Consider the following 17,756-nt stretch of genomic DNA (forward strand, 5'->3'; position numbering starts at 1 on the left):
ATCAATATTTACAAGCAATGAAAAGAACAAAAAGCAAATTTCCAATGTCCAAATCTGTGTCTGTACAAGCTCGAAAAGGAGTGAGTAGAAGAATAACTTATTAAATCTCACCCCTTTTCCCCAACACTTCTACCATATTTAAAAATCAATTAATTAATAATAATAATAATACTACCCCAGGCAATTTCCCATACTACCTACAGACATATATATACATACAACTATTACACACATACAAACTTCATATATGAAGTAACCAAACATAAGTAAACAATTGTAAAGCAATAGACAAACATTAACCCCCACTTGTCAACCATCCTGGTACCCCTTGAAAATCATTTTTTTATATATCATTTTAAAATGATTCATGTTTGTACATTGCTTTAATTCCTCGTTCAATTTGTTCCACACTCCCACTCCACAAACCGAAATACAAAAGGTTTTTCTAGTCGTACGGACTCTTTGTTTCTTAAAATTAAATATTCCTCTTAAATTGTAACCCCCCACACGCTCGTTAAATAACTTTTGAATGTTTCCAGGTAAATTTTTATTTTTGGCCCTAGACATTATCTGAGCTGTTTTGAATGTAACCAAATCTTCTAATTTTAATAATTTTGACTCTAAAAATAATGGATTTGTATGACCCAGATACTTGGCATTATGTATAATACGAATTGCTCTTTTTTGCATCATGGTTAATGAGTGTATCGAATTTTTATAGTTATTGCCCCAGACTTCTGCATAATAATTTAAGTAGGGTAAGATTAATGAACAATAAAGAATGCGGAGTGATTTATAATCCAGAGCCTCCTTGGCTTTGTATAATACAGAGATACATTTTGACAATTTTAATTTTACATGTTTAATATGTGATTTCCAGCTTATTTTATCGTCAATTATAACCCCAAGAAATTTATTTTCATGCACTCGTTCAACTTCCACCCCATTTATCTTTATACTTACTAGTTTATTTACTAATTGAATCTAATATTGCAAGTGATGTTGATCTGTTTGTTCTGAATCCATATTGACTTTCAGTGATTAATTTATTCTTTTCTACAAATTTATCTAATCTATTATTGAACATTTTTTCTAGTATTTTGGAAAATTGTGCGAGTAAGGAAACAGGTCTATAGTTTGTAAAATGATGCTTGTTCCCAGTTTTGTATATTGGTATTATTTTTGCTATTTTCATTTGAATTGGAAAAGTACCGGTTTGGAAAGATAAATTACAGATGAATGTTAAAGGTTTGGAGATCCCCTCAATGACCATCTTAACTAGTGACATGTCAATGTCGTTGAAATCGGTAGACTTTTTATTTTTACATGTTTTGACAATATCCAGCAGTTCTTTTTCTTCTACTGCCGTAAGAAACATAGAGCGGGGATTTCTCTCCACTAAGTTCTCAGGAGTTTCTCCAGATGTCCCTGGATCAGGGATTTGTTTAGCCAGGTCTGGTCCAACAGTTACAAAAAAATATTAAAGCTATTAGTTACATCTTCCATATTGTGATTTTCCTTATCCTTATCAATAAAATACTTCGGGTAATTTGTTCTCCCCGGACCATTTCTAATAATGCTATTAAGTATGCTCCATATTCTTTTTATGTTGTTTTTATTATCATCTAATTTCTTCTTATAATGATCTTTCTTGCTTCTTCTGCATCCACTTGAAAGAAAACAAATTGGCTTATCCTGGTTTCCCAAGATAACTGAAATGTTCCATCCTAGACAACATCATGGTAAGTCTTCTCTGCACCCTTTCAAAATTGGATTGCAGAAGCACCGTTTAAGGGGGCTGGCAATGGAGCATCAACTTTACATTTTCTCAGGCTGATCATCTTTGCGTTAATAGAATCATGGTTTTACACAACACCTAAACTTTGGCCCATCATGTCCATGTGGATCTTTTTTTACCAATCTGCATTATCTCATATGCCTTCAGTAGGTTCCTGTTCTTCTATACCAAGCCTATTTAAGTGTTGTCTCTTAATCACAGTTTGTTCGCTCGTGTGTCAGACGATGTTCTGCCATCACTTTGCCACAGTCAGTGCCACATCTGTGCCTCAGCGGAGATCGTCCACAGTGCATGCGCCTCCACCACAAGTCAGTAGGTGGGCCATTGTCTGTATCTCTCCACAGTTGCACGTCAGAATCCAAGAAGCCCCACTTCTTCAGGTTGAGTCCGCAACGACCCACTCCAGTGCGGAGGTGGTTTAGGGGTTTCCAGGTAGAATAAGGCAGGTGGTGGCCTGGTGCCATCTGTTGCTCTTTTAATCACAGTGATTGTATTTGACTCCACCAGCTCCTCTGGCAGCGAGTTCCACATATTAACTATTATCTATTTAACAAAACTTACCCTTCAAATCCTTTTAAAAACTTGTTCTTCTCACTGACCATCTACCCTATCCATGTTTTTGTAATTTTACACAACTCTATCTGGTCACCCCTCATAGAAACATAGAAACATAGAAATTGGGTGCAGGAGTAGGCCATTCGGCCCTTCGAGCCTGCACCGCCATTCAATTGATCATTGATTCCAACTCACCCGTACCTGCCTTCTCCATGACCCCCTGATCCCCTTAGCACAAGGGCCACATCTTCCCTCTTAAATATACCAATGAACTGTAACTACCCTCTGTGGCAGAGAGTTCCAGAGATTCACCACTCTCTGCGTGAAAAAAGTTCTTCTCATCTCGGTCCTAAAGGATTTCCCCTTTATCCTTAAGCTGTGACCCCTTGTCCTGGACTTCCCTAACATTGGGAACAATCTTCCTGCATCTAGCCTGTCCAACCCCTTAAGAATTTTGTAAGTTTCTATAAGATCCCCTCTCAATCTTCTAAATTCTAGAGAGTATAAACCAAGTCTATCCATCTTTCTTCATAAAGCTATTAGCTACATCTCTATGGCATATTGTCCTTTTCCCTTATCCTTATGGAGACCAAAACTGTACGGGTATATTCCAGGTGTGGTCTCACCAAGACCCTGTACAACTGCAGTAGAACCTCCCTGCTCCTATACTCAAATCCTTTTGCAATGAAAGCTAACATACCATTCGCTTTCTTTACTGCCTGCTGCACCTGCATGCCTACCTTCAATGACTGGTGTACCATGACACCCAGGTCTCGCTGCATCTCCCCCTTTCCCAATCGGCCACCATTTAGATGATAGTCTGCTTTCCTGTTTTTACCACCAATATGGATAACCTAACATTTATCCACATTATACTGCATCTGCCAAACATTTGCCCACTCACCCATCCTATCCAAGTCACCCTGCAGTCTCCTAGCATCCTCCTCACAGCTAACACTGCCCCCAGCTTAGTGTCATCCGCAAACTTGGAGATATTGCCTTCAATTCCCTCATCCAGATCATTAATATATATTGTAAATAGCTGGGGTCCCAGTACTGAGCCTTGGGGTACCCCACTAGGCACTGCCTGCCATTGTGAAAAGGACCCGTTTACTCCTACTCTTTGCTTCCTGTTTGCCAGCCAGTTCTCTATCCACATCAATACTGAACCCCCAATGCCTTGTTCATACTAATCATGGGACCTTGTCGAAAGCAAGTCCAGATACACCACATCCACTGGTTCTCCCTATCCACGCTACTAGTTTACATCCTCGAAAAATTCTATAAGATTCGTCAGACATGATTTACCTTTCGTAAATCCATGCTGACTTTGTCCAATGATTTCCCCCTTCCAAAGGTGCTGCTATCCCATCTTTATAACACTCTAGCCTTTTTACCGTGTTAGACTAACTGGTCTTAATCCCAGTTTCTCTCTCCCTCCCTTCTTAAAGTGGGGTTACGTTGTACCCGCCAATCTTCAGGCCATCCAGCTAAAGAGTTTTGCCACAGTCAATGCGTCCACATTTCTGGAGCTACTCCTTAGCGGAGATATGTCCACATGGGGATTTATCGCCCCTCCATTCAATTTACCCAACACCACTTCCCGACCAACCTGGATTTCACTCAATTCATCCAACTCCTTTGACCCGCGATCCCCTGCTATTTCCGGAAAATTATTTATGTCTTCCTTAGTGAAGACGGAACCAAAGTAGTTATTCAATTGGTCCGCCATATCCTTGTTCCCCATGATCAACTCACCTGTTTCTGACTGCAAGGGACCTACATTTGTTTTAACTAATCTCTTTCTTTTCACATATCCCAACTTTTTGCAGTCAGTTTTTATGTTCCCTGCCAGTTTTCTTTCATAATCTATTTTTCTTTTCCTAATTAAGCCCTTTGTCCTCCTCTGCTGGTCTTTGAATTTCTCCAGTCCTCCGGTATAAGGCAGGTGCTGGCCTTTGTACGCATCATCCTTCGCTTTGATACTATCCCTGATTTCCCAGTGATCCATGGATATTTCCCTGACTTATTCTTTTGCCAAACTCCTCTGAACAATTTTTGTAGTTCCACATGCAGTCTTTAAATATTGCATATCCACCGTCATTTTAGACAAAGTCAATCTTACCAATTCACGTCTTACCCTCAAAGTTACCTTTCTTTAAGTTCAGAACCATTGTTTCTGAATTAACAATGTCACTCTCCATCCTATTGAAGAATTAAACTATATAATGTCCCCTTTTGCCCAAGGGGGCACGTACAACAAGATTGCTAACTAACCCTTCCTCATTACTCATCCTACTTTGTTTCATAAAAAGCAAGACAAGCCTGTTCAATCTCTGCCCATAATTGTTGTCCTTCAATTCAGGCTTCCTGAAATTTCCTCTGCACTTTCTCCGGCATAACCATATCCTTTCTCTAGTGGCGTGACCAGAACTGCACACAATCCTGCAAGTGTGGTCTAGCCAGTGATTTGCAAAGTTGCAACGCATTGTCCCAACTTTAACATTCTGTGTCCTGGCCTTTAGGAAAGTATACCATAAGTGTCCATCATCACGGTTTTCTATCTATTCTGATTGCATATGAACCCTCATTAACTCTTGAATCCTTTCAGGACCCAGGGATCAATGAAGCGCAAATGCAGCCACGACAACAAGGAACATCTATTATTGTATGCGAGAAGTGCAGTTCAATTTCTAAAGTATAATATACTAAGGGAAATGAACCTTCTTTAAGGCAAACATTAAAGCACGTCTCTTTTCACACTTTTGGTCACCTGCCTTGTTATATATGCATGTGGTTCAATTTCAAATTGTCTCTTAACGTTTTATAATGCAAATTGGTGCTTCACCTGGTGTTTAGCACCAGTGTACTCAGAGGAATGGAAAAAAAGCATCTTTAAAATACAGCACTTATTTCATAATATCCTCATTCTGAATAATCTACATGCCCCAAGGATTATGCTGATAAGTAAAAGGAATTACAGTTAAATTGGCTGCTAAATATGTTGAGACCTTTTTTTGGATCGGCAAGTGGGACTAATTAGGACTTGAACTACAGAGCAAGCCTAAAATGAAGGCTCATGAATAAGATACATTTAATGGTATGAAAAATAATCTCTGAGAAGAGCAAAAGGATTTCCAGGGTATTAGTAAAACAGAAATCAAGGGCTTTGAATTTTACACAATTATTATCTCAAAGCAGGAATGCAAATACCGCTCTGGTTTGGGTCTATCTAAGTAAGAGTGAAACAAAGCATTAGCATTCAGTAATAATCCTTCCTTGTGCTGCATTAACATACCTGAGAGAGGGAAAAATAAAAGTCAAGCATTTCTCCATGTATGCGCCACTAAGTACAGAATACCAAGTTTCCTCACACAAACACATAAGTTCCAACTTGCTGAAAACCGCTCACTGGCATTTCCTGATTGTGTTCAAACAGTGAACCCATCTGTAAAATATGGAGTCTGTAAGATTTAATGAAACATTATGGAGATAATTATTTAGTCACAGCAAGATAGAGTTAAATTCAATCTTTATGTAAAAGAAAAAGGAAACATAGGTTACGTGCCTAACATGTTTATGAAGGACAGCAGTATTATATCTACAAATACAACAGTAGTTGTGCCCTATATTATAGCATTGGTGGCAATAGCCAAGAATGATATGACAATGACTGTATCAATGAATAGCAAGAACTCGCCCTCTGTTGCCACCCTAGTAGGCTGATCCATCTAGATTAATTGTCTGTCATGTCAGAAGAAGGGTCTCGACCGGAAACATCACCCGTTCCTTCTCTACAGAGATGCTGCCTGCCACACTGAGTTACTACAGCATTTTGTGTCCATCTAGATTAATCATTGGGTACATTTAGTTTAGTTTAGTTAATTATTGTCACGTGAACTGAGGCTCAGTGATAATCTTTTGCTTGAGTGCTATCCAATCAAAGACAAGGCTATGCATGATTACAATCAAGCCGTCAACAGTGCACAGATAAAGGATAAATGGTACCTCAAATTTGTGGAATATAAAGTCTGATAAAGTCCAATTAAAGACAGTTCAAAGGTCTCCATTGAGGTAGATGTGAGATCAGGACTGCACTCGAGCTGATGTGAGGAGCGTTCAGTTGCCTGACAACAGCTGGGAAGAAACTGTCCCTGAATCTGCTGCATCCACAACTCTCTGCAATTTGGCAGTCTTGGATGGAGATGTTCCTAAACCAGGCTGACCAAATGACAAAATTAGCACCCTCCTCCTGACTGCGGGATCAAGCAAATGCAGAGTAGGTGGTCATTCAACCTTTATAAAGTGATCGCTTTTCTGAGTCTGGTGACCTTCTACCTGACTACAGGGGCATCCAACTGTATTTTATTTCATGCCACATCAGTCCTGGATATCGCCCCTGTATTAGATTTTACTTCGGAGTCACGTGAGTGATTACGCGAAGAGCCCGCTCAGCACGCATGGGCGACATTGCGTTCACGCAGGCAACAGCAACGCAGCGGGAGTCAGGTGCTCCCGCTACAGTTTAAAAAAGATGGACCGTCGGGTAAGTTTACTCTGAGGTCGGTTTTTCTTGGCAAAAGGAGAGTTTTTGCTTTGTTCCAACAGCTAAGAAAAATGAACAGAACAAGGTTCTCCAAGAAGCCTGTCCCCTGTTCGACTCCAACGGAGGAGCGTTCCATCAGTGGGGGGCAGGAGGTGGTAGGACCACTAACCCAGCACTCCGCCATCCCCGAGCCGAGCCCAGTCTCGCTAGCGCCTGAGCAGCGGACTGGATGTAAAGCCACTAAGAAGACCATCCGGCCGGTGGTTTCCGATTCGTCGGACGGGGACGTCTCACCGCCCGCTCGGGGCAGAGACAGCCGCCTGAGCCACATGGAGCGGCTCGTGGAGCGTATGCTCCAGCGAGACATGCTTCATGAGGAGCAGTTTCGCAGAGGGAGTTCAGGCACTCCCACCACAGTGCCTCGTGCACTGGCCATCGCTTCCCCTTCATCCGAGGACAGCTGTAGCGACCAGGGCTGGGCTGGTGGTCAAGAAGAGGGGTTAATGCTGAAGAAGTCGGGAGTATGCCAGGGGTACAGGAACAGGAAGAGCTGCTGGGTGTGTTCGACCGCTACGTGGCAGCCCCACGTGAAGGATGGCCACTAGAGCCAAAACTAGCGGCCAGCATTAACCACCTATCCAACAGGCCCCTACAGGAGCAGGTGGTTAATGAGGTCTAAGAACAATATACAGCTCCTGAAAATTGTGAATCGCTCAAAATGCTGGCTGTCAACAGCCAAATCTGGGGGCACGTTGGGTCAAATATGCAAAATAAGGAACTAAATCTTCAGCGGATCCTCAGGCTCCTGACGTCAGCCATCACCTCATTTACTCGTTCTGTGGATGATACAGAAATGACCACAAACCAGCAGGCCACCCTCGCACTGCTGTGCAATACTCAATTTGAGATAAATAACCTCCGCAAGGAGATTATAAGACCTGCCCTCAACCCGAAATTTGCGGGGTTGTACAAAACTCCAACCATTGAGTCAGATACACTGCTCTTTGGCAAAGACCTCACCAAAAAAGTCAAAGACATGGAGGAGGCTTCCAAAACTTTCAGCCTCATGAGGGCAGGCCCCGGGACGAGCAAAACCAAAACCACAAAACCCAAGCGGCAGTACCTCATCGCGTCCACCAGTCGACGTCTACCCTATGGGACTGGCGAAAGCTCGGGGTCCGCATATCACCACCGGAAGCCTTTTTTAGGCCAAGGCCCAGAGCGGACCCCATGGAAAATGCGCCAACCCCAAACCTCACCAACACGTCAGACAACGCACAAGACTCATCATCCTGCGAAGAAGCAGAAGAAACACCCATAACCATGGAGGTAGGTTCCTACCAGCATATAGAAAGTAGGGGCGCTATACTAACAGGGGGGAGATTACACCTGTTTAAGGAAGCATGGGAGTCTATCACGAGTGACAAGTATATACTCAATAGCATTCGTGAATACAAAATACAGTTTGCACTAGAAAAATTGCCACTAGTTCAGCATTCACCCCAGAGGGTTTTTTCCCTCTCAGTTAAAGAAAAACGAGAGGGACAAGCTAAACTGGTGAGACTAATCACTAAGGGCATCATTGAAAAAACAAAATATGAATCCTTGGAATTTGTGTCTAATATATTTACTAAAACTAAAAAAGATGGTGGATGTCGCATCATCTTTGACTTCACTTAATATGTTTGTTAAGTATGTACATTATAAAAATGGAAACGTTTGTTACTGCCAAACAACTGACTTCCAAATGAAACATCATGGCACGAATAGTAAAATTAAACGAGAACTTACCAGTTTGAAGTTTGATCGTTATTTTATGAGGAGTAATGTTGAGGGATTAAGTGAAGAACCCCACCAGGACGCATGCGTGTCATTCTTCAAAGCAACGGTGTGAAATCACAGATAACTGTAATGACTAAATATAGTAAGATTAGAGAAGAGATACCAGTTGAGTATATGATCAAGGGTGGGAGCGGAGGGCACGTAATCCCTCAACGTTACTCCTCATAAAATAATGATCAAACTTCAAACTGGTAAATTCTCGTTTAATCTTACTATTTTACTTCGGAGTCACGTGAGTGACTACGTGAAGATTTTAAAGCTCTGTGATTTCATGCCGTGGAAATGAGTCCATGCATCACATCTGCCTTGATTATAGGGAGAATAGTGTTAACATCATTAGACATCAATACGATATTGAAAACCCAATGATAAATATATTAACACCAAATTATATCTCCTATTTATGGGGTAAATTATATTACAGAACTTAAAATTGTTTCTGCAAATGTTCCAGGTTCAATGACTGGTTTGTTATAAAATCGTTGGAAAGTTTTCTCCTTTGAGCATCCTGCTGTCTTGAGGATTTGGTCCATAGGAACATCCAACTTCATAGCTGCCGATGTAGCTGCAGCCCTGGTGGAGTGTGATTTAAAAATGCTAGTGTCTACTCCAGCCTTTATTAGGACCTGTTTTAGCCATCTAGAGATGGTCTGGACTGTCACTTTTTTGAGTGGCTGTTTGTAGCTGATTAAAAGTGACAATTCTTTTCCTCTGATGATCTTAGTATACTCCATATATAATAGTAAGTGTGTTACAATACAGAGACGTCCATCTGTCGGGTAGGCCCTGAATTCTGTTTTTAGGCCTGCTGACCCCTGTCTTTTTTGTTTGACTAATTCATTGATGTGAAAAGTTAAATTTCCAGATGAAATAGTCATGTTGTCCAGCCTTAGTTTCTGTAGTGACTGGACCCTATGTGCCGTGACCAAGGCCATCAGCATGACTGTTTTCATAGTCAGTTTCTGTAGGGACAGGGCTGTAGCTGGAGACCAGTTTCTTACAATGCTCACATCCCATATTTGGCAGTACCTGGTTCTTGGGGGATTAACATTAAAAATGCCCCTCATGAGTTTGGTTACCAGGGTGTGTCCCAGCAGAATGCCGCTCTGTTCCTTGACACAGGTATGTTGACAGAGCACTTCTGGCGCAGTTGATGGCACTATGACTGAGCCTTTCATCGTAATGGAGGCTTGCCAGGAATTCCAGAACAGACGGGATGTTCATTGATCTGTGGGTGATTTTTATTGTTGTGACAGTATTTCCCATTTCTTGATGACACCAAGTACTGTTTTTTGGTGGACTGTCTGTGGGCCGCTGAAATAATATCCACTGTTCGGTCCGTCAGTCCCGGGTGTAGTAGAGGTGCTTTCAAACTCTACAATTAATAGGTTTATATAATTATGGCATGGGTAACTTCCGCATGTTGCGGGATGAACCAGTAAATTTGGTCTATGATGGATGGTGATGCATGGTTCTAATACCATGTTGAGTATCACCGGGACCCATGGTTGAGTAGGCCAATCGGGTACTATCAAAATACCAGACGCGGAGTCTTGCTGTATATTCCTAAATACCCGACTGATGAGGCAGAAAGGAGGGAATGCATAAATAAACAATCCCCCAATGCAGCGAAAATGCATCTGTTGCCACTGCCCCAGGTTCTGGTTCCCATGAACATAATTCGATAGCTGGTGTGAGCCTGGATGCGAATAGGTCGATATCTGGTGTTCCAGACCATGCTGTAATTTCAGCAAATACATTTTTATCCAACATCCATTCAGTGTTTTCATTGAATTTGCGTGACCTGTTGTCTGCCACTAAATTTAGTTTACCTGGTAAGTAGGTAGCTGATATCCAAATATCTCTCTCTGGATACACTATTGCCAAATTGTGTTGGCCAGATTGTCACATAATGTCGATTTGTTTCCACCCATATGGGTGATATATGCTACCATGGTGGTGTTGTCAATTTGTAGTCTAACATGCTAGTGATATAACCCAGAACAATATGACTTAAGGCCATGGAATGCACTTAACATTCCCAGGTAGTTTATGCCCAGTGTTTGTAATAATGATGTGTCCTGTGCATTCCATCTCCCCCACAGCTAGAGATGGAATTGGTAGCACCCCATCCAAGTGCACTGGCATCAGTTTGTAGTTCCATAGACGGGTAGCTGACAATGTTTGGATTGGAACACTGCCTAATGTTATCTTTCCACCATTTTAGTTCCATTATGGCCTCTGTTGGTAGCTTCATTGGTCTGTCAAAATGACCACCATAATTTTTGAGTGCTCGTATTTTAGCCCTCTGTAATTTTTGATAATGTAAAGGTCCGATTTGTGTGGCTGGAAACGCAGCCACTATCTTCCCAATTATTCTTGCTACCAGTCTGATGGATGGTTTTGTGATGACAACGATTTTGCTGCAAGCCTCCATGAAGGCTGTAACCTTTTCTTTCGGCAAAGTCACTGACATGTGAACTGAGTTAAGGGTGAACCCCAGATGATCCATTGTGTTAAATAACATCTGTGGTCACCTCTAATGGGTACTGTATTGTAAGCATCTTTTAAAACGATGCTTGCCATGTAGTAACCTAGGAAATCAATTGCTTAGCAGTAACAAAGGTTTCCATCTAGTAATAAATATATAGTACGAAAGTATTCAAATTAGTCAAATCTATGATGATGCGGCAACCACCATCTTGTTTATGATAAAGATTTTGGACTTGAAATCCTGTGATTCGTGTTGTTTTTTTTTTATATAGCCACTGTAGTTCCGCATGAGCTTTTGATTTTTCTTTGCCTGTAAGCATGAACATTCGGTTCGGTACATGTTGATCTGGAGGATTATGTTTTTGTATAAATTCTATGGTATAACCCTATACTTCTGAAAATATAAGTGTCGGTAGTTAATTTATTCCATGCATCCAGATAGAATTGTAATCTCCCACCAACCTCGTAAGGAACCAGACTCACCAACCTCCATGGATACCATTGGTAGGTTTGTTACTTTTTCGGCATCCTCCGTGGACGTTGAGGCGCCGGTGTCTGGATCTGCAGTTGGGCCGGTGTTGAGGATTAGCGCATTCCCCAGGAAGGCCGGTCTGGGCCATGGCCTAAAAAGACCGATGTTGAGTGTTCCTGGCCTTTGAGCTTTCACCGGTTTGTCTTGGCCGACTGGTGGTGCATATGGGTGCTTTTTTCTGGCCGAAGTAGTTTTTAGACGTTGCTTTAATGAGCCCCAGGGTTTTACCCTCTTCGTCAAATTCTTTTACCTGTTTTGATAAGTTGCCTCCAAATAGTAATATTGGTGGTTTGGAGGTTCCAGGTTTGCATAGGCCTGCAAATTAGGGTCAAAAGCCGGTTGGATGGCACTTCTTCCTAATGCTGTTTACTCGTATTGGTAGTTGTAAAATAAAGCCAGTGCATCCTGGTGATTTTGTGTCATGTCTTTTTTGTTTATTGTGCGGGCGAAAACCGTAATTCCCGCTGTTAGGACTTTCAGAACTTTCTGTAGTTTCAAGTACCTAGCTCTGATTGAGGCTCTGACATGTTTTCAAATACATTGGTTGACACTGGGAACATTCAGTGTTTTGCAGTTCCCCGGCGGTAAGTGTCTTGCTGTGGTGTCCAATAATGCTTGTCCTTATAGCTGGTTGAATGACAAGTAGTCGATACTTGCAGCTATTTTAGGTTCCAGGTTTTGGCCAGTTTGGTCGGGTTGAATAAACTGGGACACGTTATCCAATAGGTTTTCTTGCACCCCATGTGCACTAGGGGTATGTTCTGCACCCCTCTTCAGGGTCAGCCCAGAATTGACCCCCTGTACTCCCCTCTGATGAGGGAGAAACACTGTGCAGCCCTACAAGAGGTACTGCTGTAGGACTTACTAGCTGCCCACTGTGACTAGTCACTCCCGGAGCATGTCACTTTGGAGTATTTGCTCCAACAGCCGCTCCAACTGGCTCCAATGCTCTCGGGCACTGGCCACTCGCGGCTATTCAGAGTTGGACTCATCGGAGTCAACGACTCTTTTAGTTTTTTGCTTCGCTCTACCGCCCGGCCGTGGCCGGTGCAGGAGCGAAGTCGGGCACAGCTGTTCCCATTTCGGGAGATTGGCGTGCCGTTGGCTGTTGCTGCTGGCTGCCCGCAACTCGGCGGTTCTCCCCCGCCAGCTTTTTAGCTGCCTTCGTGGATCTGGTCCATGTCTCCACCTGTGGGGTAAGTGGAAGGAACACAGAGTCTCCTTACCTGCTCTTCCCGGCTTTTAAATTCTGCCGCTAAGGGGAACGTCGTTCCCCCTGCTGTGACTCGTATGCAATGCGTGTAGTGATATGGCACGCATGCATCCTGGTGGGGTTCTTCACGTAGTCACTCGCGTGACTCCGAAGTAAAATTGACCTCAAAGATGCTTACTATTCAGTACCCATTCATAAGGATCATCGCAGATACCTGAAATTTACCTGGATGCGGCAACAATGGCAGTTTAAAGCATTTTCCAATGATTTAACATCAGCCACAAGATTATTCGCCAAGATACTGAAACCAACCCTGGCAATATTAAGGAGACAAAAACATATTGTCATGGCATATCTTGATAATATCTTAATAGTAGGCAAAACCATGGAATTGGCTATATCAGCTGTGTCAGCTACCAAACAATTGTTTGAAACGTTGGAATTTGTCTTACATCCAGATAAATCTAATTTGAAGCCATCCACAACCATGGACTGCTTGGGCTTCACTATTAACTCAGTCCACATGTCTGTAACTTTGCCAAAAGACAACACAACTGAATTGGCACTATCATGTAACAATTTAATGGTCAACGAGCGACCAACTATTCGACAAGTGGCAAGAATAATTGGGAAAATGGTAACAGCATTTTTGGCTACAAAATTTGGACCTTTGCACTATCAAAACTTACAAAGAGCAAAGGTACAGGCACTAAAACGACATGCAGGTCATTATGATCATATCATGAAATTACCCACTGAAGCAATATCAGAGCTATAGTGGTGGGCAGAAAACGTTTGGCATAGTTCCAGCCCTTTCATCATCGTTAACCCTACTTTAGTTATCCAAACAGATGCCAGTGCTCAAGGCTGGGGAGCAACTAACTCCATATCCAGCACAGGTGGTAGAAGGACTAACCCAGAGTCATCGTTACTACTTACACTGGGCATTAACTATCTAGAGATGTTGGGTGCCTTTTACGGTTTAAAAGCATATGCATCAAATATGCATCACTTGCATTTTTGGTTACAAATAGGCAATGCTACAGTGGTGGCCTACATTAACCACATGGGCGGCATAAAATCGATATCATGCGACAAATTGGTCAACACAATCTGGCAATGCTGTGTCGAAAGTCATATTTGGCTATCAGCAACATCCCTGCCAGGTAAGCTAAATACAGTGGCAGACACCAGGTCACACAAATTTAATGACAACACCGAATGGATGTTAAACCCCAAAGTGTTTGCTAAAATTATCAAGCAATATGGCACGCCAGATATCGACCTATTGGCGTTAAGGCTAAATCACCAGATACCTATGTATGTCGCTTGGGAACCAGACCCTGAGGCAGCAGCGGTAGATCCGTTCGCGCTGGATTGGGGTAGTTTCTTCTTCTATGCATTTCCTCCCTTCTGCCTCATCAGCCGGGTACTACGCAAAATACAAATGGACTCTGCTTCAGGTATGTTGATCGTACCCGACTGGCCTACACAGCCATGGTTCCCATTACTCCATGACATGGTTGTTGAAACCCGATGATATTTCCCGGTAACCCAGAATTATTAACCCACCCTGTATCTGGCATAAGCCACCCATTCCATGATAAAATCAAACTCCTGGGTTGCAGATTTTGAAAAGACCATTACTGGGACTGGGATTGTCAGAAAAAAACGTCAACACCATGTCAGCATCCCACCGAACATCCACAAGAAAACATTACTTGTCCAGCATCAAAAAGTAGGAGAAGTACTGCTTGGATACAGGGATCACCTACTCAACCGCAACAGTTACCAACGTACCGGAGTTCCTGGCAGCCCTTCACCATGATGAAGGACTCAGCTACAGTGCCATCAACACAGCTAGAACTGCTCTGTCTGCCTATTTAACTCAGGCACCAGGACATCAGGCCATGGGATCCCACCCACTGGTGGTTAAACTAATGAAGGGTATTTACAACTCTAACCCCCCCCCCCCCCCCCAGACAAGGTACACCCATATATGGGATGTCAGTGTGGTCCTGACATACCTCAGGGGATGGCCACCAGCCAGGTCCCTCACCCTGGAACAATCTACGCTCAAGACTATCATGCTGATGGCTCTTGTATCTGCACAGAGGGTCCAGTCACTACACCTTTTGCGACTGGACAACATGATCATAGCTCCAGGCCAGGTCTCTTTCATTATCCAGGGACTGATCAAACAGAGCAGACCAGGAACTCCCAACCCAGTCGTGGAATTCCGGCCTTACCCGCCAGAACCACGGTTATGTGCCATGACCCACCTACTGTCTTACATAGACACAACCAAAATAATTCGAGGGAGTGAAAAAGCCTTATGGGTCAGTCACAAAAAACCTTATGGTCGGGTGATGGGCCAAACCATTTCGAGATGGCTCAAGCAGGTGCTAAAAGCTGCTGGTATAAACACTAACATGTACAAATCTCACTCCACCAGGACAGCATCCACGTCGATGGCCAAAAGAATGGACGTGCCTATAGACCACATCCTGGCCACAGCAGGGTGGTGGGGGGAAAGACCGTTCCAAACTTTCTATAATAAGCCGTTGGCAAAACCTGCTTTATTTGCAGAGTATTTTTTTTTTTTTTTTTTTTTTTTTTTTTGTTTATTTTATTAGAAGTTAATACATCACAAAACAGTACAGTGGCACCTAATTTTAGGTGCCAACTATGTAATACCGTAATCCATTCTATGTACAACCTCTAGTTTTATGTTATAAGAAAGAAGTAAGCAGAACAAGAAAAAGAAAGCAATAGAAAGGGGAAAAAGTGGAAAAATAGATGGTAGAGAGTAGAAAAACGTGAAGTGTGTATATAAAAAATAAAAAAAGGAAGAGAGAAAGAGGAAAGTAGAAATAGAAGAGAAGGCCCCTTAAAAGAGAATTTTTCAAATCTGTATTCGGAGATGTAGCTCTATCCGCGTCATGAACTGAAATCAGCAATCCTTACGGCACCGCTGCATCACATGATTCCAAAAAGTCGATGAAAGGAGACCAACTCTTTAAGAATTGGTCATATTTATCTATTAGTCAGAGTCTCATTTCTTCAAGGCGTGTTATGTCCATCATATTCCTAATCCACATTTTAACAGTTGGTGTGGTTGTATTTTTCCAAAATTTAAGTATCAATTTCTTTCCAATTATTAACCCATAATTAAAAAAAACATTTTGATCTTTATTTAAATTGGTATCTTCTCCTATTATTCCAAATATAATCCATTCCGTTTTGGGTTCTATTCTTGACTTGAAAATCTTTGTAAATATATCAAATATATCACTCCAAAATTTATTCAACTTTGTACATCCAACAAATGAGTGTGTTATATTAGCGTTTTGAAACAAACATTTATCGCATCTGGGAGAGACGTTTGGATAAAATTTATTCAACCTCGTTTTTGAATAATATAGTCTATGTAATAATTTGAATTGAATTAAATTATGTCTTGCATTATAGAACAGTTATGTGTATTCATCAAATATTTTTCCCATCTATCCTTAGAGATCTTTGTCATTAGCTCTTGTTCCCAATCTTCCCTTAATGCTTCTGTTGAGGGTGATTCTCTATTTAATATATTATTATAAAAGTATGATATTAATTTTGTGAATCAGCCTTGATATTGCAGAGTAAATTTTACAGTCTGCAAATATTTAATTTAAGCCCAGGGGAGCAATTTAATTTCTTTGTTGTTATTGTTAATAAATACCGTTGTTATTTTTACAAACAGATTCATTGGTTGATTACGATAACACACTTCCTCCCGCAAGGACTTCAGCAGTGAGTGAAGTAAGAACTGTTACACTGTTTGAAATCACAGAGCTTTAAGATCTTCACGTCGTCACTCACGTGACTCCAAAGTAAAATATTAAGATTAAACGAGAACTTACCAGTTTGATGTTTGATCTGTATTATATGAGGAGTTACGATGAGGGATTACGTGCCCTCCGCTCCCACCCTCAATAATATGGGTCAAACTGATAACTGAGGTCTCCTTTTCTTTACTATGTTTATTTCAATAACTGTGTCTATCTGTGATTCCACACTGCTGCTTTGAAGTATGTCGCGTATGCGTGCTGAGCGGGCTCTTCACATAATCCCATCATCGTAACTCCTCATAAAATACAGATCAAACTTCAAACTGGTAAGTTCTCGTTTAATCTTACTATTTTACATCACAGTTTTGGATATCATTTCATCAGCTGCATTTCACACAGCTATCACTACGACTTTGGATATCACTGCAGAATTTTCTCTCTCAAGGATAGAACGATTATACTGTTCGTACCCTACAGTTCCTCAGGACTATTTTCTACATCCATCACAGGTTTGCACAGATTATCTTTGTTATCATTCCAATATAGAGCAGTTTAGCTGTCATATCCACAACAAAAAAGGGCCAACCATCTAGATAATTTTAACTTCCCACCCCATGAGTCCTTAAATACCCAATTGATGGAAGCCACCTATTGGCGAAGGCAGACATCGATGCTAAAATTCAACTCTGCTTTCAAAGCCCCAGCACAACATGTACCTGATTGAGGAAAAGTGTGTTTGAAGATCAGAATCTCAGTTCTGGCATAATATTCATAGTCTACAAGGTGAAGTGGTAGAGTTGCTGCCTTACAGTGCCAGAGACCTGACTATCGGTGCTTGTCTGTACGTAATTTCTATGTTCTCCCATGACCTGCGTGGGTTTTATCTGAGATCTTTGGTCTCCTCCCACAGTCCAAGGACTTCCAGGTTTGTAGATTAATTGTAGCAA

Source organism: Leucoraja erinacea, chromosome 1 (assembly GCF_028641065.1).
Source record: "Leucoraja erinacea ecotype New England chromosome 1, Leri_hhj_1, whole genome shotgun sequence".
Taxonomy (NCBI): Eukaryota; Metazoa; Chordata; class Chondrichthyes; order Rajiformes; family Rajidae; genus Leucoraja; species Leucoraja erinaceus.